The sequence below is a fragment of the Ochlerotatus camptorhynchus genome, unplaced genomic scaffold, assembly GCF_037179485.1.
Source record: "Ochlerotatus camptorhynchus isolate MF236.1 unplaced genomic scaffold, CSIRO-AGI_Acam_v1.1 ptg000370l, whole genome shotgun sequence".
NCBI classification, from domain to species: domain Eukaryota; kingdom Metazoa; phylum Arthropoda; class Insecta; order Diptera; family Culicidae; genus Ochlerotatus; species Ochlerotatus camptorhynchus.
Genome location: NW_027040858.1, coordinates 6,851,957 through 6,872,674, shown reverse-complemented (window position 1 = coordinate 6,872,674; position 20,718 = coordinate 6,851,957). Strand labels below are relative to the sequence as shown.

At 37.8% G+C, this 20,718-nt stretch overlaps 2 protein-coding genes across 8 annotated transcripts in view; one reads left to right on the top strand and one right to left on the bottom strand.

Moving 5' to 3' along the window:
- The window catches only part of Irk1 (Inwardly rectifying potassium channel 1), a 308,434-nt gene that overhangs the window by 212,137 nt on the left and 75,579 nt on the right, over positions 1-20,718 (bottom strand). The window lies entirely within an intron of this gene.
- The window catches only part of LOC135710138 (serine/threonine-protein phosphatase 2B catalytic subunit 3-like), a 166,925-nt gene that overhangs the window by 132,736 nt on the left and 13,471 nt on the right, over positions 1-20,718 (top strand). The window contains exons 1-2 of one of the 6 annotated variants that reach the window (XM_065232644.1): positions 8,563-8,922; positions 8,985-9,071. The exons of the other annotated variants lie outside the window; for them this stretch is intronic. The gene's annotated coding sequence lies outside the window, so the exon portion shown is untranslated. Of the gene's footprint in view, positions 1-8,562; positions 8,923-8,984; positions 9,072-20,718 lie in introns of those variants that run through there. 6 annotated transcript variants of the gene reach the window in all.

The window sequence follows — 20,718 nt, the reverse complement described above, 5'->3', positions numbered from 1 at the left end:
TCGGAACCTACCTAACTAATTAAAACCAAAGATTTAAGTAAGCTAAAGGAGAAAAATCTATTCAACTCTCTAATAAGGAAAATCCCAAAGGCTTGGTAGCCATCATAATGAAGTAATGAAATTGGGTTGTTAGCGGAATGCTTTAATAAAACAGCAAAAAAAGGTTATCTTCCATTTAATTCCACTTAATTAATTTTGGTATCCATGACAGATACGTATTTCGACTACAATGTGCAGTCTTCATCAGTGTCATTCCCACTAAAGAACTTATCAAAATCTAACCCCCTTAAGTACTCATCCCCTAGGTATAAAAGTCAAGATCACAGGTATATAAATGAAACTACAATGTGTTGAATCGGAACCTACCTAACTAATTAAAACCAAAGATTTAAGTAAGCTAAAGGAGAAAAATCTATTCAACTCTCTAATAAGGAAAATCCCAAAGGCTTGGTAGCCATCATAATGAAGTAATGAAATTGGGTTGTTAGCGGAATGCTTTAATAAAACAGCAAAAAAAGGTTATCTTCCATTTAATTCCACTTAATTAATTTTGGTATCCATGACAGATACGTATTTCGACTACAATGTGCAGTCTTCATCAGTGTCATTCCCACTAAAGAACTTATCAAAATCTAACCCCCTTAAGTACTCATCCCCTAGGTATAAAAGTCAAGATCACAGGTATATAAATGAAACTACAATGTGTTGAATCGGAACCTACCTAACTAATTAAAACCAAAGATTTAAGTAAGCTAAAGGAGAAAAATCTATTCAACTCTCTAATAAGGAAAATCCCAAAGGCTTGGTAGCCATCATAATGAAGTAATGAAATTGGGTTGTTAGCGGAATGCTTTAATAAAACAGCAAAAAAAGGTTATCTTCCATTTAATTCCACTTAATTAATTTTGGTATCCATGACAGATACGTATTTCGACTACAATGTGCAGTCTTCATCAGTGTCATTCCCACTAAAGAACTTATCAAAATCTAACCCCCTTAAGTACTCATCCCCTAGGTATAAAAGTCAAGATCACAGGTATATAAATGAAACTACAATGTGTTGAATCGGAACCTACCTAACTAATTAAAACCAAAGATTTAAGTAAGCTAAAGGAGAAAAATCTATTCAACTCTCTAATAAGGAAAATCCCAAAGGCTTGGTAGCCATCATAATGAAGTAATGAAATTGGGTTGTTAGCGGAATGCTTTAATAAAACAGCAAAAAAAGGTTATCTTCCATTTAATTCCACTTAATTAATTTTGGTATCCATGACAGATACGTATTTCGACTACAATGTGCAGTCTTCATCAGTGTCATTCCCACTAAAGAACTTATCAAAATCTAACCCCCTTAAGTACTCATCCCCTAGGTATAAAAGTCAAGATCACAGGTATATAAATGAAACTACAATGTGTTGAATCGGAACCTACCTAACTAATTAAAACCAAAGATTTAAGTAAGCTAAAGGAGAAAAATCTATTCAACTCTCTAATAAGGAAAATCCCAAAGGCTTGGTAGCCATCATAATGAAGTAATGAAATTGGGTTGTTAGCGGAATGCTTTAATAAAACAGCAAAAAAAGGTTATCTTCCATTTAATTCCACTTAATTAATTTTGGTATCCATGACAGATACGTATTTCGACTACAATGTGCAGTCTTCATCAGTGTCATTCCCACTAAAGAACTTATCAAAATCTAACCCCCTTAAGTACTCATCCCCTAGGTATAAAAGTCAAGATCACAGGTATATAAATGAAACTACAATGTGTTGAATCGGAACCTACCTAACTAATTAAAACCAAAGATTTAAGTAAGCTAAAGGAGAAAAATCTATTCAACTCTCTAATAAGGAAAATCCCAAAGGCTTGGTAGCCATCATAATGAAGTAATGAAATTGGGTTGTTAGCGGAATGCTTTAATAAAACAGCAAAAAAAGGTTATCTTCCATTTAATTCCACTTAATTAATTTTGGTATCCATGACAGATACGTATTTCGACTACAATGTGCAGTCTTCATCAGTGTCATTCCCACTAAAGAACTTATCAAAATCTAACCCTCTCTAACTGTTACTCTTGTGTGACTATAAGTGACTATAATAATAATAAAAAAAAATAAAAAAAAAACTAATATTGTTTTACGGTGTAGCCACGAAAATAATCCTGGTCATCGGATACCGGATATATTCTGGGTCTCCGGAGGTCTTGTCTAACTTTGCAAAGTTTCTGATAAGATTTTATATATGATGCTGGTTAAAAATATATATTTTTAGTAAATACAAAGAAAGAAGAACGATTTCTGAAGCGAATCATATGCCAAGAACTAAAATCAGCCATTATATATATGGCCATTTCCCTGGAATCGGTTCTGGTGGTGGGTTCTGAATGCGAGCAAATCATTTAATCACTCAAAACATGCCGTGCGATAGCTCTTTCTTCATGGTTTCTCGTCAATAGACTTTTGATAAACTTTAAAGGCATCATTGACCACATTGGGCACTCTCGGAACTTCCGGTATGCCCCCCGGGGAACCTGGAACACTGGACAATTTCATTTTTACACCAAAACATGCCGTGCGACAGCTCATTCTTCATGCTTTCTCATGAATAGGCTTTCCATAAACTTCAAATGAATTATTAACCACATTTGCCGCTCTTGGAATCACGGGATTCCCCCGAGGGATCCTGCAGCAGGGGACAATTCCATTTTTACTCAAAAACATGCCGTGCGACAGCTTTTTCTTCATGGATTTTCATCAATATGCTTTCCATAGACTTAAAGTGAATCATTGACCGCATTCACCTCTCTTGGAACCACTGGATACCCCCAGGGGAACCTGTACCAGGAGACAATTGCGTTTTTACTCAATAACATGCCGTATGACAGCTCCTTCTTCATGGATGTTTATGAATATTCTTTCTATAGACTTAAAGTGAATCATTGACCACATTGGCCGCTCTCGGAACGACTGGGATGTCCCCAGGAGAACCTGTAGCAGAGGAAAATTGCGTTTTTACTCAAAAACGTGCCGTGCGACAACTCTTTCTTCATGGATTTTCATGAATATCCTTTCTATAGACTTAAAGTGAAACACTGGAGTCACTGGAATCCCCCGGGAGGAACCTGCAGCAGGCTGCAATCATTTTTTTTTTGCAAAAAACAGCCATTGGGTAGCTCATTCTGGAACCAGCAGATGCCTCAGGATAACATGTAGAAGGAAAATTGTATTTTCACATCACAATGCCGTTCGACAGCTCGAACTAGGGTAAATGTTGGCTTCGGCACCCATTGACTGTTTTCGGCAACCTAAATTTAAACGTTGATTTCACTATGTTTTCCCATCAACGCACTTCCCTGAATGTGTCCAAACGATTGTTTAGCCTTTCAGCTTCAATCTGATTATATTTGAACGATCGAGCAATCCAGTAATGCTACATTTTTCTTCAAATAAAGCATACGCACTACAAAATGGGGTTGATTTCGAGTTGCCGATAATAGAACAGCAGGTTAACACGCAGTTCTAATGGGAAGGTTGCCGAAGAAAAAGAGGCTGCCGACAATAGTCACACTCACCTGAGAAGTTTGGAGCGTTGTAAAAACGCTTTCAAAACGTTTTGAAAAATTCTGTCGATTGGAATGGATAGAGAAGCAAGCAGCAGATGAATGTAAACAAACAGACACATCATATATGTGCGTGACGCTGAGAAAATGCTAGTAGAAGTGTAGACGCTGCTTAGATTGACGAGAATACGTAAATTCCCCTATCTGAAGTCTTGAAATGGACCAGTGGATGGGGAGGTTAGGTCTTTAACCTCTGGTTGTAGACCAATAAAAGTCTCTCTCTCTTGTATTAATGCAATGTGTAGCAAGAGCACAACAACAACTCTTTAATGAACAAAATGACTGTCGACGTCAGCTCTGTAGATGTTCGCCAGCACTTTTGTGCTCGCTAGCGATTGTAAAGCACGGAGGAGGCTCAATTATGGCACTCAGTTGGGCCAATCATTGTCATGAAAGGAAAGATCACTGCTAAAGATTATGACCAAGTTTTGGGCGGAAGCCCTCCGGAAACCCGGAATATCTCCGGCATCTGGTGACCAGGATTAACAATACTAGTTTTCCAGTCAAATTCTCTTGGAAGATTTAAAATCGGATCATATTTGACGAAGTTACAACACTCCGAAGATGACCAAAAATTTGCCTATCCTAGTTATTTTGAGTAACCCCTGTACATGATGAGAATGTAGTAAATTACTATTTTGATTTCATTTGACATGTGGAAGTTTTTGCTCAGGATACTTGATTAGGTGAGTGATTTAACAGGCTAGAATATTAGTTTTATTGATATTAAATGAACGATTTAAAAAACGAAAGATTAACATCCCAAGTAACCAAAAATTCTGATAAAAGGCTATTTGTGGCTTAAGCAGCTTGGTTGAAGGTGGTCTATAGAATTCTAAGCAGCCTCATTTTTAAGTCGTTATAAGAACTTGAAAGTTCCGGTACCATAATTGAAGAGCATTCTAAGTAGCTTCTGGTGGAACTTGAACGGAACTTTTAGAAAATAAATTAAAAAGGTTTTTGTCCCCTACATCAATTCTATATATAGTTCGCACATTTATGAAAGTTATTTCTGTGTATTGTACCTTTAGAATTAGTAGTAGAATTGGAGATGTTTGAAGAACTAAACCCAGTCCTTCTGCGTGAGAGCCGCAGGACGAACCGCTACGTCATCTGAGATATATTAAAGTGAGCTGTTGTCCCGCCTACTGTGTGAGTTTTCAGTGCCAGCTGACTGACTTGAATACGAAGCACAACACCTTGATGAATTTTAAATTGGTGTATGCCCGCATGGTTTTCCAACACATTGTGGCGTAGTGGTTAGCAATCGTAGATCGCATGCCGAATACACGGGTTCGAATCCAGGATATTACTTTTTAATTTTTTTTTATGTTTGGATAGAATGTTGATGCACTGCCTAAATATAAGAATTATGGTTTATTCGAGCCACTGATCATTTTATATTTACGTACATTAAATTTTGTTACTAATAAAGTCTTGTGCGGATTGGTTCATGGGGCCTGAAAGTTCTGTCGGAACTTTATTTTAACTTTATGAAACTTGAAAGTTCTATCAGAAATTTATTCGAACTTTATGGAACTTGAAAGTTCTATCAGAACTTTATTTGAACTTAATGGAACTTGAAAGATCTGTCGGGACTTTATTTGAACTTAATGGAACATGGAAGTGATTTTAATCGTTGAATGCGGAACTTTTGGTTACTTGAGATATGATACAAAACCATTAGATGGTCGGAGTGTAAAAGCAGGTAAGTACGGAAAGTACTTAATTCAGACATACCAAAACTCATCGGAGAGGGACCCCAAGAATGCTAATTGGGCCATGCGTTTTACATTGAGCCGATATCGATTCTGTGTTGTTTCACCAGTTTTAGAGAATAGCCTCTCTGACGGAACACTTGCTACCATTCTTGATAAACAGTCTCGAGCAATGGGATATACATGAGGATTTTCACTACGAATTTTCTCCCATGCTTGAAAAAGATCGACAGAACGTGGGAAAACAGGCTGATGCAAGAAATTTTGTAATTCTGCCCATGGCGATTCAGTTCTGACATAGCAGAGAACTGATGAACCTGAAATATGTCATAAGAAGTGAATGTTCTACTGAACTGTCATATTGGTTGTTTGCAGAATCCATGTTCAAGGCAAGTGATGTGCAAAGGTGAAGACAAACAAAATCAATATTAAATTGCAAATGCAAATGCACTGAAATTTTAATTTCAAATAACAGACTAAAGTGGTAATTTTTATACGATAGATGGAGGAGATGAAAGTATAGAGTTGATAGTTCCGTTAGAGTACGGCAGTGTGAAAATTGTATATAGATAGTAGATAGCGAGCTAGGACAACTTTTAAGGAATGTACAAAACCGATTTGTACCTTCCTTAAAAGTTGTCCTTGCTCGCTATCTACTATCTATATGCAATTTTCACACTGCCGTACTCTAACGGAACTATCAACTCTATACTTTCATCTCCTCCATCTATCGTATAAAAATTATCACTTTAGTCTGTTATTTGAAATTAGCATCTTCAACTATGTAAATCGTTGACTTTACGCAGAATTAATACTAAAACATATAGTCAAAGTACTGAAATTTTGTCGAATGATAAGGATCGATCCAATCGATTTTTGTCGTGTTTGAGATCGATTTAAAAAATCTATTAATCGAACCAAAAGAATCGATCTTTTGTGTTTCGATCCAAGATCGCCCATTGCTATGCCATATTCATGCTAGCTTCGGTTGAAAAATGCACATAATCTTCTAGTTTACTCGATATCTATCCATTTCAAGCAATATTCTTATGCTTATGTTTTGAGAGTTGGTGCACAGGTACTTTGAAGTTAAGGCAACGCCACTGAATGCAGATGAAAATTGGGTTGAAAAAATCAAGAAGACGTCGAAGAAAGCTTAAGAAATAAATTTAAGCAACTTATTACAACTAATTTTGAAAAAAAAACCGAAGAGAATTGTAAAATAAATGCTAAGATTTCTGTGGAGAAAATATTTAGAGTGTTCTGCAGAGAAATCCAAGAATGGAGTGTAGACATTTTTTGGGAAATTACAGAAACAATCCCAAAATTTATCTAAGGAATTGTGAAAACAAAAACTCTGCATAAATTCTGGAATACTTCCAAGGAAATTCATGAAAAAAAAAATAGTTTGAAGGCATCAACATAAGAACTATGTCACAAAACAACTAACGAAATTGAAAGTAGTTCAAATTTCAACGACAGTTCGTGATATTTCTTATACAAACTCATTCACATAATCAGTTAACGGGAAAATATAGTCCATGGAAATAGTAAAAACAATAAAATATAGGTTTCAAAAGTATTTACGTCAATCGCAACCCGATTATCATAATGATAAGAATGGAAAAGAGTTAGGAAAACGAAGAAAAATCGTTATATTTAACATCAGTATTATAATTTCAAAATGTTGTTTAATTATATAAATACAAATTATATCAACAATGTGTAGTGTAGATAAAAATTGATCATTTAATATACCTACATTGAAACTCAATTTTCTTCAACTTACCCATTTGACCCCGTTCTCCTAAACGCAGTTGCATCCAAACCCCGCTTTCAAATTAGCGAGTTCAGTTTTCAAATCCATTAAACGTTAATGGTCCTGCGAAAGCACCGATCAGAAAGCCATTAAATCCCCATATCTCGCCATCTCAAATGTCATTAATAAAGGGTAAATTGCTAATTTCCCAATTCCATCCGGCGCGGCGGATGATCGGACTGGCCTTCCTCTCCATCAGGTCACCAATAAATCTCACCACCAACAACGTCAGTCTCAGTCGCGAGTCGAAGATTATTCATATTTTTCACCTACTTTGGCGCAGTGGCGAGCTCGCGTTCAGTGCTGCTAAACGTAAATAATTTGCGCCCCCTTTCGGATCGCACGTCGATCGTCGAAATAAAAAAAAAAAAGAAGCAAAACGGCGCAGCAACGACGGCGAGAGAAAAACGATCGAAAAACAAAACGGTTTTCTCGTCTCATCTCTCACCCCCGAGCGAGCCGCGCGCGGAGGAGGCCATTGCTCATCTTTCTCACACTCACAAGCTCGCTCGCGCCGCCGACGACGACGATGACGACGAGTCAAAGTAGGCAATCATCAATATGATAGATATTTGGTTCACGATCTCTCTCACCCCGACGGTCCGGCACATGTCGGTTTCGGTCGGTTCCTCGCCGATCACAAATCACAACGAAAAGGTGCAAAAACTTCTCACGAGTGTGTCGGATTTTAATAAAATTCGTATGTGTGTGTGTGTGCAGAGCGATGAACAAAAATGGACCATTCGTTTGTAGTGACCACGAAATCTCTGTAGCCATGAGAGCGCCGTCACACACCTTCCAATGCGCGAGCTCGTGAGAAAGAGCCAATATCATAAACAATCACGTCCACCGCAGGCAGCGAGCAACATAGCAAGCGTCGTGTGATGTGGTGTGTTAAGATTTAATTTTAGATTTCGTGCCCAGCCTGCTGCGCTGCGGTTGATCTCGTCATGCTCCTCGATGCACACACAGATTGGCCGATGATCGGGCGCACAGAGCAGCGAGGTGATTGCGAACAACAAGTTGGATTGGTTAATTATTTAATTGAGATCAATATGGACCGGAGAGGATGCATTCGCAATCGGGCGTGAGACTGTGAAAATGTGAGCGATATCGGGTGAGTGATTGATGGGTGTTTTTGATATCTCGAAGCTGCACGAATTGGTTGGGATCGTGATCGAGAGGAGGCTGGATTGTAGTTTAACGTAGCCCATTTGGCGATCGTCGTGACGGAGCGCTGCGAATGTCGTCGTCGGTGAGATTTACCTCCGTGTGAGAGAGCAGCTCACGTATGGTGATTCGCTCGCTCAGCAGCCTGCCTACTACGAAACGGTCTGAGTGTGCTGCTCCCCTTTTGGGGAAACGTCGCCATGGAGAGAGCTTAATCCAATCGTAGCACGCTGCTGCTGAGACAGTGCGATTTATCCTCTCGTAGTGTCTCGTAGCCGGTCTCGCGCTTCTTTATCAGCGTAGGATTTTTTGTTCCGTTCCGTTTTAGCTGGGTTACTTTTTTCATACAATCGCTTTAGGCCATTATTGTGTGTTGTGTCTGAATTAGGAATTGTTAACGTTTGCCTCGTCGGTTTTGCCACCGTGCTCGTCGTCGCCATCTTCGATCCACTCGAAAGTCCTCGCCAAAAAGTTCAAGTGTACGCGGTGTGATAAGCTGCTGTGGTGCTGCTCATAGAGAGGTTCTTCTATAGAAAGAACATTGTCACCCGAAAGAGCTCGACCACCACCATCATCATCAGCCTGGCGGCCCCGTGTGTGTACCAATGGCATTAGTTTTATTGTTATTTATATTATGGTTTAATATCCTCGTACTAGATGTCTCCGCGTACTTGACGGCCCCCGCCACCCGCACTGTCACGCCAAACGAAGGGAAACAGTAACGAATTGTGCATAAATTTGGTTGTAAGTACATTATAGTCTCCATATACCACAAAACACCACCCGCGCTCGTCTCTCGTCGTTCACCCCACCTCACCCATGCTCCCAACCGTCATGTCATCCATCGCCATTATTTCTCACCACCTCTTACCTTAGGTCTGTCAGCTGTTCGCACACGAGCACGCAGCAGGTGGTGAGTAAAACCGCACCGACCAAACTCGGGGCTTATGGTTTGCATTTCACTTTCAAACCACCCTCACCTAGTTTTTGCCGTCGCGTCTCTTTCTCTTTTTTTTTGGGGTCCTCCTTTTCGACGAACCGTTTTATTTTTCTTATTTACTTTTGTTGTTTTCTAAATCGACAACACGACAACGATGGGGATGATGATGGCGTTGGCGTTGGTGAGCGAAACCAATATGCGCGAAATTTCACCTCATCCGCGGTAAATCGTGCGCATAGTTGCGCGTGCACTCACGCGCGTGGTGAATATAAAACGAGAAAAAAAAATTGTGCTCGCCCACGGTGTGTTTATTTATTTGTTTGTTGTTATTTTTGTTTTCCATTCGGGGGCTATTTCGGTACGTCTCAGGGCGCTTAAATATTCGGGATGCATCCATTATTGTGGCAATAGCGCCAAAGTAGGCTGCAGAGTGCACTGTGTCGCAGCAAACATAGTAGGCACACAGCTGTGTGATTTATGTCAATTGCTGCCTTCATTGAAGAAGACTGAAGAAGGGACCGAAGCCAAATATAATAGAACGAACAAACGCCAACTCGTTGACAGATCGACATGGGCAGCCATTGGCGGTAACGACGAATGTATGCCGACGAAGACACCGACCGACTAATGAAGTGACTGTGTGTATCATCAATGAAGCGAAATTAGCTGGCCCGTGGCCAACCTCGCCGCCCGTCTGTCCGAGGACAATTGAGCATCGGTGTGGTGGCATTGCACGCCCGTTGGGGAGGATGTGCGCGAACAAATCCAATGAAGCCCGCTGCCGGTTTGTGATTGATTTGTCCGACCATGTAAAACCATGTCGGCATTCCAAAAAAAACGGTGCACTACCTGTCAATTTCGCGGCACAAAGTAGGCACAGGTGTTTTGCATTATTGGGTCTATAGCTTTGCGACGCTAAAATTTGATTTCTTGTGGCAACCGAGAGGCGATTAAACTAGCTTATTTAGTTGATTTGAGCGTTACATGTTTTATATTCTTGAGCATCTGCTCTGAGAGCAGGCACAGGAATTTTTGCAACGTCCTTGTGTTCTACGATACAATGATTGATCATTAATGTGATAAGTTCTTGTCATTACATTTCAAATCAGTCGTGGCGTGAATCGTATGGGAAAATAAGAAAAGAGCTAGCATAAATTTGCTACAACTCAAAATTGATAAAACTACCGTTAAATGGGGTGAAGTTGGTAATCGAGGTGAAATTGATTAGGACAAGTTCTCACAGGGAGTAAAATAATAATGACGGGGGAATCAAAAAAAATTCTCCAGAAAAGTAATGTAAGTGAGTGGCATGTTAAAAAAAAATCCTTTCAAATCGTTTGATTGGTAAGGCTCAATTGTTAAAACAAAACTTTACGGAGCCGTGGAAAAATCCAATCACACAATCCACGCGTTTCTACGCCGAGTGATCAAAATTTCAAACTGAATATGATGGTTCAAGCTTTAGAGAATATGATACTTATTTACGTTGTTTAACAATGTATTGCAAATTATTCGGAAAGTCCATCAAAATACATGCATTATAAGCATAACAAATTTTGATTTTGGTCGTTTTTATTATGAACGTGCGAAGTCTAATTCATTTCTATACTTTTACACGTTGTGTTAGGCATGAAAAATGAGGCAATTAACGACTGTTTCATGCACTAGTTCTATTTTCCGGTTGGTACATGTACTAATTCGATTAGATTGACTTTTTCCAGTGACGTTGAAAATAAAACAGTATTTATTTGCGTAACGCGTTTCGATTTACTTTGCTTCAGCCATCATCAGACGCAACTTTGATCTTTTAGCTTGGTTTGTCATAACTATACTGCGTCAACACATCATAAGTACTCTTCCTCGTTCAACTCGTGACGAAACCTTAAAAAAATAAGCGGTTGTATCCAAGACACTACCGTAGATTTGACGTAGGATTACGTGCTTGGTATCAATATTCAGCGACTGTGTTAGGGAAACCCCTTTTTTTTTCACGGGAACGCCTCGTTTTCTGATAGAAGAATTACGCATTATCGTACACGGAATTTTTGGTTTATTCAATATGTAACAACTACAAAAAAAAATTTTTGGAGGTGAAAATTTTGCAGATGATATTTTCAAAATTTGAGGAAATTTTTTTTCACATGATATTTTTTCCCTTGGTTCCCCCTTTGTCATAATTGAAGGTAAAAATTTTGCATATGATTTTTTCAAAATTTGAGGATTTTTTTTTCATATGATATTTTCCTCTTGGTCCCCCCCCCCTTATCATGATTGGAGGTGAAAATTTTGCATATGATTTTTTCAAAATTTGAGGAAATTTTTTTTTTTTTCATATGATATTTTCCTTTTGTGCCCCCCTTATCATAATTGGAGGTGAAAATTTTGTAAATGATTTTTTCAAAATTTGAGCAAATTTTTTTTCATATGATATTTACCCCTTGGTCCCCCCTTATCATAACTGGAGGTGAAAATTTTGCATATGATTTTTTCAAAATTTGAGGAAATTCTTTTTCATATGATATTTTCCCCTTGGTCCCCCCTTATCATAATTGGAGGTGAAAATGTTGCAAAATTCCCCTTGGTACCCCCTAATCATAATTGGAGGTGAAAATTTTGCATATGATTTTTTCAAAATTTGAGGAAATTTTCTTCATGTGATATTTATCCCTTGGTCCCCCCTTATCATAATTGGAGGTGAAAATTTTGCAATCGCGAGATATTCGTGATCAATCCTATAAATTCGAGGTTTTTTGTTTGTTTTTTTTTCCAGTGTCCTGGAGAAAACCTTACCTTAATTCGAAGTGTTTCTGGTTAATTGACAAGGTCATGTGGTATTCAGTCGTTGCATTTGACCACACACGTTTGGTTGCTGGGAACATTATCAAAGAGCTTTGGGAGTAATGTGACTGGCAGCAAGGCGAGCGAACGTTCAATGAAAATTAACTCTTATACAACAAAAAATTATTGGTGGTCCTGAAAAAAAAAACCCGTTTTGACGTGATGGTTGAGTAATGCTGAACTATTAGAGGGTTCAACACGGATGAGGCTGGCGAGCTGTATGTTGTTTGGAACGAGGGTGACGCGCTTGACACAGATGGCCCACAACGGCTCACGACGAGCAACTGAATCCGATCAGTAGCGGTGCGGCTTCTTCCTCCTTCTTCGGTGAATCGAGGGCTCTTGAGGGCATCATTGATAGCTAGCTGCTTACGGGGAGCCTTTCGTTGTGTACTGGAGAAAAAATTACAACATCACGTGTCGAAAGCACTGCTGCTGATGACGACCGGACACCACCACTCATCACAATAAACACTGTTTTGCGAGACTGAATGGAATTCGATTTTGAAATCTGTGTTAGGGAAAACGCTTTTTGCAGGCAATCTGTGATAATTTTAATGGTCATAGTAACAGTTGCACGTTCGTGCAATTTTTAATAGTGACCTTTTGAAATTTGATAAATTCTTAATTTTAACAGATTCGTAGGCAAATCTCATATCGTTTGACGTATTGAGAATCAAAATCCATCATCTCTGGATCAAAATCATATCAATTTCATGCCACGATTGAAAATGCACCCCCAGTGTTGCCTATATGCGCGAGTATTAATGGTCCGAAAGTGGGGATAACAATAATAAACATCATTTTTGGCTGGAGCGAAAGTGATGATAACAAATTTTGCACTTGAAAATGGGATTAAAGGGTGTCCCACATCAAATTGCATCACGGAAAAAAAAACGCTGTAGAAAATTACCTAGTTGATCGATCCTTTTCAAACTTTCAGACAATAAGATATAAGCCATAAGTAAGTTTTTGGCATGATTTATTCCATTCAACTTCAATACCATAACCGTACGCTCGCACCTTACGCTTAACTCAACTCAATAGGTTCTGTACAACATCTGGCTGCAGCTTTTTCTGTACGGAAACCCACTTTTTCTTCATGTCTTCCTCAGATTTGACCTCCTTGGGATGCTTCCGTCATGCCTGCTTCATAATAGCCCTGTATTTTTCGATGGGCCTTAGTTCTTGGGTACGAAAGTCAGGCCCCGTTGGCTTCGTACCACTCCAAGAAAACATTTGAATAGTGGCACGAAGCTAGATCCGGCAAGCAGATCGTAGGGCCCTCGTGTTGCTTCAACAGAGGAAGCAGAAGTTTCTGTAGACACTCATTGAGGTAGATCTCCCCTTTAAAGACCCGGTAGTCACGAACGGCGCACTCCGTTTGCCACATGTATCGCACATCGCTTGCCAAATCATGTATTTCTTGGCAAACTTTGAAGGTTTCTGCTTCCTTCTTCTTCTTCTTCTTCTTCGCATTTCAAGCTTATTGCATATCGCATATTAGCTTATTGCGTGCTCTCAACTTAGTGTTCTAGATGCACTTCCACAGTTATTAATTGAGAGCTTTCGATGCCTGTACCATTTTTGCATTGGTATGATTGTGTGGCAAGTTCAATCATACTTCTATGCCCAGGGAAGTCGAGAAATTTTCCAACCCGAAAAATTCCTAGACCGGACCGGGAATTGAACCCAGCCACCTCCAGCATGGTCTTGCTTTGTAGCTGCGCCTTTACCGACTGAGCTAAGGGAGGCCCTTACTTCCTCCTGAACATCAAACACTAGCCCCGGAAGCTGCCGGAAGTCCGCCTTAACGTAAATCTCATCATCGATGATAAGACAATGATGCTTCGTCAGCATCTGGGTGTACAGTTTCCGGGACGGGACTTTCCCACCGTGTTTTGCCGTTCGTCACGATTTGGAGCCTTCTGCACTTTCCAGTCCCTCCCGGTCCTTGGCTCTCTGAACGAAAGACTTGGACAGATTAAACTTTTTGGCCACATCCCTGACCGAAGCATTGGGATTCCGCTTAAGCGCTTTCACGATACGCTTCTGATCCTGATCACTGATCGCATTTCTCCTTCCGTTCGATGCTCAGAGTTTCGTAGTAACGTTTAGTCACACGACTCACCGTTGACTGCATGATTCCGTGTTGTTTTCCGATGTCCCGATGAGAGAGTAGAGGATTTTCCAGGTGCTTGCGGAAAATCAATTCGCGACGTTGCTTTGCGGGTGACGCCATTTTTTTCCAAATCTCGAAAAACTGACAGCGATAAAAATACAGTGTAAGCAATACACTCTTAACTACTTCTACCGAAATTTTCAAGAAAAAATACCCAATAGGGAATTTTCAACACCGGTTTTTTCCGTGATGCAATTTGATGTGGGACACCCTTCAGGCCAGTGTGCAACTTATAAACGTCAGAAAAGTCAATTGCGGATATTTTTGTTCAGTGTAAAAAATTTCAAAGTTTGTGTTTGTTTTGATTCGCCTCATAAATCAGTGGCAACGTTTCATTAGGGCAAAACTGCTTTTGTAAACATCGAGCCGACTTCTTGCAAATAAAAGCTCATTCCTGCTAGATAACGATGTCAGCTGGAGGAGGAAACATTCCTCTACCTGATGGTGCCGTTACTTTACATGTGCGAGCAATAAATCGGCGGCCAAAGCCATTGTTTACCAAAACAATTTCACCCGTTTTGAAATGTTGGCATTGACATTTGACAGAGTTTAATGAAGGGTTCGTGGATTAACCTACTTTTCGAGGGGTGTTTCAATCAGAGTCGATGTTATAATAAGAGTCCCGCCAAGAGAAAATGTTGCGAACAACATTGTGATTTATTTTTCGTCAGAGTAGACGGCAACCAGATTTTTTTGCGTTAGCATCGGATGACTTTCATTCTGTATTGCAATTATTTGACAACCGTTATAACATGTTGTAACTCTGTAGTCTAAACGTACTATTAGTCTATCGTGTTAACAGCCACGTTATGAAATAATCGATCTGTCGCAATTAGCATATGATTTGGAACTGAAACATCATTGCGTTCTTTCCAATTAGCATCAATCCAAACCAGTAATGATCGCATTGAGTCAGTTTTCGGAAATATAGCTAATCGAGAGCAAAAATTAGCATGCTACTTTTTTCACATAATCAAAATAAAACCCTATAACAAAGCAGGCCGTATGATTTCCGACGCCCAAACATCGCTCCTTCCGGTGTCATTTAACTAGAACACAACGTCGACGCGGTTTGCTTTTGTAAACAAACTACACTACAACATTGTAAAGGGGGGAACACAAGCGAGTCAGAAATTTGTGTGCATTCACGACTATAAAACACAACATACGTTTACCTTAATCAACTGGGTAGGTAGCTGACGGACTGATAGTTAATGTTAACTAAATTGTTTACATGCGTCTAGTATCAACAGGTATCAACACTAAAGCTTCCCATTGAATGGATGAGCCGCTCCTCGGTGCGAAGATGAGCATAGAGATAAGGGAGACTTTAAAACCGGTTTGTTACGGGGGGTTGCTCATCGTTCAAGGCTGAGGGAAGATTTGATTCGTGTTTACAAAGGATTTAGGTTCTGTGTCGCACAATTCACCACTTTTCGACGACATACTACAAACAATCAACAAGCTGAATTAATCAACAAACTGCCAAAAACAAACTAATGTACACGCTACCTAAACCCACCAAAAACATTCATCGAATCGAACCGTTTACTAATTCAAAAATGCCACCAATTATTATTACCCGATAAAAGCAAAACAATCAGCCATTAGCAGTCACTTGTTCCAAAACACGCACCCTCAGCCAGGCACGCGAGTCCGCATCTCCTCTCCGAACACGGCTTCAATCCAATCATCAATCGAAAGCCGATCGACGAAAAATCCCAATTATATCGAAACCTTACAACAATTTCACTCCCTCCCCCCCTCGGTATTCACAATTTACTTTTCACCACCCATAAAATGTTGAATTAATCAACTCACCACCACCGCCACTGCGGCAGCCAGCGATGTGGCTCTGGCAGTGACAGTCAGCGGCGATGGAGCTCTCAAACCAACCCAAACAGCAAGCAACTCGCTGACCCGCCTGCTTCGAGCTTTGGCTTCGGGATTACTTGAGTGATGATATGCGGGGACAGCGCCGCTACTACCGAAGTGGGGTAGAAGTCAATCGTGAAAAAATGAAAAACAAAACCTAAAGTGGTTAACCCAAAGTGGATTCCCAGAAGCAGTGGGGTTCGCGGTGGCATAAAAGAAGGATCAGCGCGCAGCGGATCAACTTTTTCAAGTGCTGGCTGCAGCAAGCCATGACGAAACAGTTTATGCGGAATCAAAATAGTTGCTGGCTTCATTCCATGTGTTATCTAAACACTTGGACAGATCGGGGAAAATGGTGAATTTCGCTTAAAACATGTTTGAAAGCTATCTGGCAACCCGAGAAGCGCGGGAAGCCCCTGTAAAGCAGGAAAATCGACCACTCGCGATAGTGGCTGAGGACACCAAGCAAGCCCCCACCACCGTGTCCGCTTTGTTCTTGCCGCACGACGCTTGATGCGGTGCGGTGTACCGGAGAGAGAGGACATGAATAAATATCAGCGAATAATACTTTTGATTGATTGATTGGCCCTCTATTCAGCTGCCTTCCACGTTTTGCCCGAACAAAGGCCCTGTGTGTTGCTTTTCTTCATTCATCACACGGCCAATGAGAGTAACTCAAAATAGAGTCGAATTTGACTTAAAATTGGAAAAAAGTGGGTTGATGCTCAGCGAATGAGAAAAGTTTTCCTCGATTTGCCAGGAAAAGCTTCTGGATAATGAGACGACTCCAAGACTGAGTACAATTCTGATCGATTTTCCTCATATACAAGCAGGTTTTCCTAGAAATGTAATGACAATTTTGCTTAAATACTCACTAGGGGGCGGAACAACTTTTGATATTTTCATTTTCTTGCCTTACACTCAAAAACAAAATTATCCGTAGAACAAACATTGTTCATCCCATAAAGCTCTAGTTTACATGTTTGAGTTTTTCGAAAATACTTAAATATTTTATGATAATTTCAAATACGTCGAATACAGTAAGAAGTAAGATACTGGTTAACCCCACTGTTTGCAATTTTGAATTGAATTCGACTCAGTTACTGAGCTACTCTCATCGGCCGTGCAGCTTCACTCCGGAGCAGTGCGCTCCCTATCCCCCACCTTTTTACCGACATTACACATGCTATGCTAACCAAAGTGCAAGCATCTACCCCTTAGTCTAGTACCAACACTTGTTGTTGCAGTTGTCGTCGTCTCGTTGGATGTGGAGAACGTGCGCCCCTTCCGCTCATCGCGGGGCACTGCTCTGCTCTGCTCCACACATTCACCACATCCGTCAAGTCGTCGATCGTTTACTCGGCTGCGACGAGCAGGATTCCCATAACTCCATCGGCATCGGCATGTGCGTTTTCGTTGGATTTTCTTATTTATTCGCGAGAATGTTTACATATACGATTACGAGGTGTATAATCATAATCTCGTGATTTTTCTCGCTGCGCTCGTGTGATCGTCGCGTGGGAACGAACAACGACTCGCTCAATGCGCTGAATGCAGAGCGGCGTACCTAGATGCTGCGCGCTTGTGTCCTCTCAAGTGGGAAACAGAGATGAACTAGGCAAAGACTAAGGCTATTTAGCAAAGCAACCGACCCTAACCAAGCGGGTAAATGAGTTGGTTTGACAGAAATCATGTTAAATTTTAAGATTTGCATGATTTATGGATGATGAAAGATGGACTATAGAAACCGCGTTTCAAACCTTTTTATGGACAAGCGCTTTTATAAAATATATAGATTTTATTTTATTTGTTTATTTATTTAAATAAATAAAAACAATTATTAAAAATTAAAATAAATAAACTGAATAAATTTAATAAACTGCATAAGCAGAATTAACCAAATAAACTGAATAAACTGAATAAACCGAATAAACTGAATAAAAACTGAATAAACTGAATAATCTGAATAAACTTAATGAACATAATAAATTGAATCAACTGAGTACACTGAAAAAAACTGAATAAACTGAATAAGCAGAATAAACTGAATAAACTGAATAAACTGAATAAACTGAATAAACTAAACATACCGAAACAACAGAAACAACTGAACAAACTGAAAAAAAAAAACCGAATAAACTTATTGAACTTAAAAAACTGAATAAACCTGAATAAATTGAATAAACTAAATAAACTGAATGAACTGAATAAACTGAATAAACTGAATAAACTGAATAAAATGAATACACTGAATAAATTGAATAAACTTAATAAACTGAATAAACTGGATAAACTGAATAAACTGAATAAACTGAATAAAGTGAATAAACTGAATAAAGTGAATAAACTGAATAAACTGAATAAACTTAATAAACTTAATAAAGTGAATAAACCTAAATAAACTGAATAAACCGAATAAACTGAAAAAACTGAATAATCTGAATAAACTTGAATAAATTGAATAAACTGAATAAATTGAATAAACTGAATAAACTGAATAAACTGGATAAACTGAATAAACTGAATAAACTGAATAAACTGATTAAACTGAATAAACCGAATAAACTGAAGAAAAAAACTGAATAAACTTAATAAACTGAATAAAATTAATGAACTGTATAAACTGAATAAACTGAATAAACCTAAATAAACTGAATAAACTGAATAAACTGAATAAACCGAATAAACTGAAAAAACTGAATAATCTGAATAAACCTGAATAAATTGAATAAACTGAATAAATTGAATAAACTGAATAAACTGAGTAAACTGATTAAACTGAATAAACTGAATAAACTGAATAAACTGAATAAACTGAATAAACTGATTAAACTGAATAAACTGAATAAACTGAATAAACTGAATAAACTGAATAAACTGAATAAACTGAATAAACTGAATAAACTTAATAAACTGAATAAACTTAATAAACTGATTAAACTGAATAAACCGAATAAACTGAAGAAAAAAACTGAATAAGCTGAATAAACTTAATAAACTGAATAAAATTAATGAACTGTATAAACTGGATAAACTGAATAAACCTAAATAAACTGAATAAACTGAATAAACTGAATAAACTGAATAAACTAAATAAACTGGATGAACTGCATAAACTGAATAAACTGAATAAACCGTATAAACTGAATAAACCTGAATAAACTGAATAAGCAGAATAAACTGAATAAACCGAATAAACTGAAGAAAAAAACTGAATAAACTTAATAAACTGAATAAAATTAATGAACTGTATAAACTGAATACACTGAATAAACCTAAATAAACTGAATAAACTGAATAAACTGAATAAACCGAATAAACTGAAAAAACTGAATAATCTGAATAAACCTGAATAAATTGAATAAACTGAATAAATTGAATAAACTGAATAAACTGAGTAAACTGATTAAACTGAATAAACTGAATAAACTGAATAAACTGAATAAACTGATTAAACTGAATAAACTGAATAAACTGAATAAACTGAATAAACTGAATAAACTGAATAAACTGAATAAACTGAATAAACTGAATAAACTGAATAAACTTAATAAACTGAATAAACTTAATAAACTGATTAAACTGAATAAACCGAATAAACTGAAGAAAAAAACTGAATAAGCTGAATAAACTTAATAAACTGAATAAAATTAATGAACTGTATAAACTGGATAAACTGAATAAACCTAAATAAACTGAATAAACTGAATAAACTGAATAAACTGAATAAACTAAATAAACTGGATGAACTGCATAAACTGAATAAACTGAATAAACTGAATAAACTGAATAAAATGAATACACTGAATAAATTGAATAAACTTAATAAACTGAATAAACTGGATAAACTGAATAAACTGAATAAACTGAATAAAGTGAATAAACTGAATAAAGTGAATAAACTGAATAAACTGAATAAACTGGATAAACTGAATAAACTGAATAAACTGAATAAACTGATTAAACTGAATAAACCGAATAAACTGAAGAAAAAAACTGAATAAACTTAATAAACTGAATAAAATTAATGAACTGTATAAACTGAATAAACTGAATAAACCTAAATAAACTGAATAAACTGAATAAACTGAATAAACCGAATAAACTGAAAAAACTGAATAATCTGAATAAACCTGAATAAATTGAATAAACTGAATAAATTGAATAAACTGAATAAACTGAGTAAACTGATTAAACTGAATAAACTGAATAAACTGAATAAACTGAATAAACTGAATAAACTGATTAAACTGAATAAACTGAATAAACTGAATAAACTGAATAAACTCAATAAACTGAATAAACTGAATAAACTGAATAAACTGAATAAACTTAATAAACTGAATAAACTTAATAAACTGATTAAACTGAATAAACCGAATAAACTGAAGAAAAAAACTGAATAAGCTGAATAAACTTAATAAACTGAATAAAATTAATGAACTGTATAAACTGGATAAACTGAATAAACCTAAATAAACTGAATAAACTGAATAAACTGAATAAACTGAATAAACTAAATAAACTGGATGAACTGCATAAACTGAATAAACTGA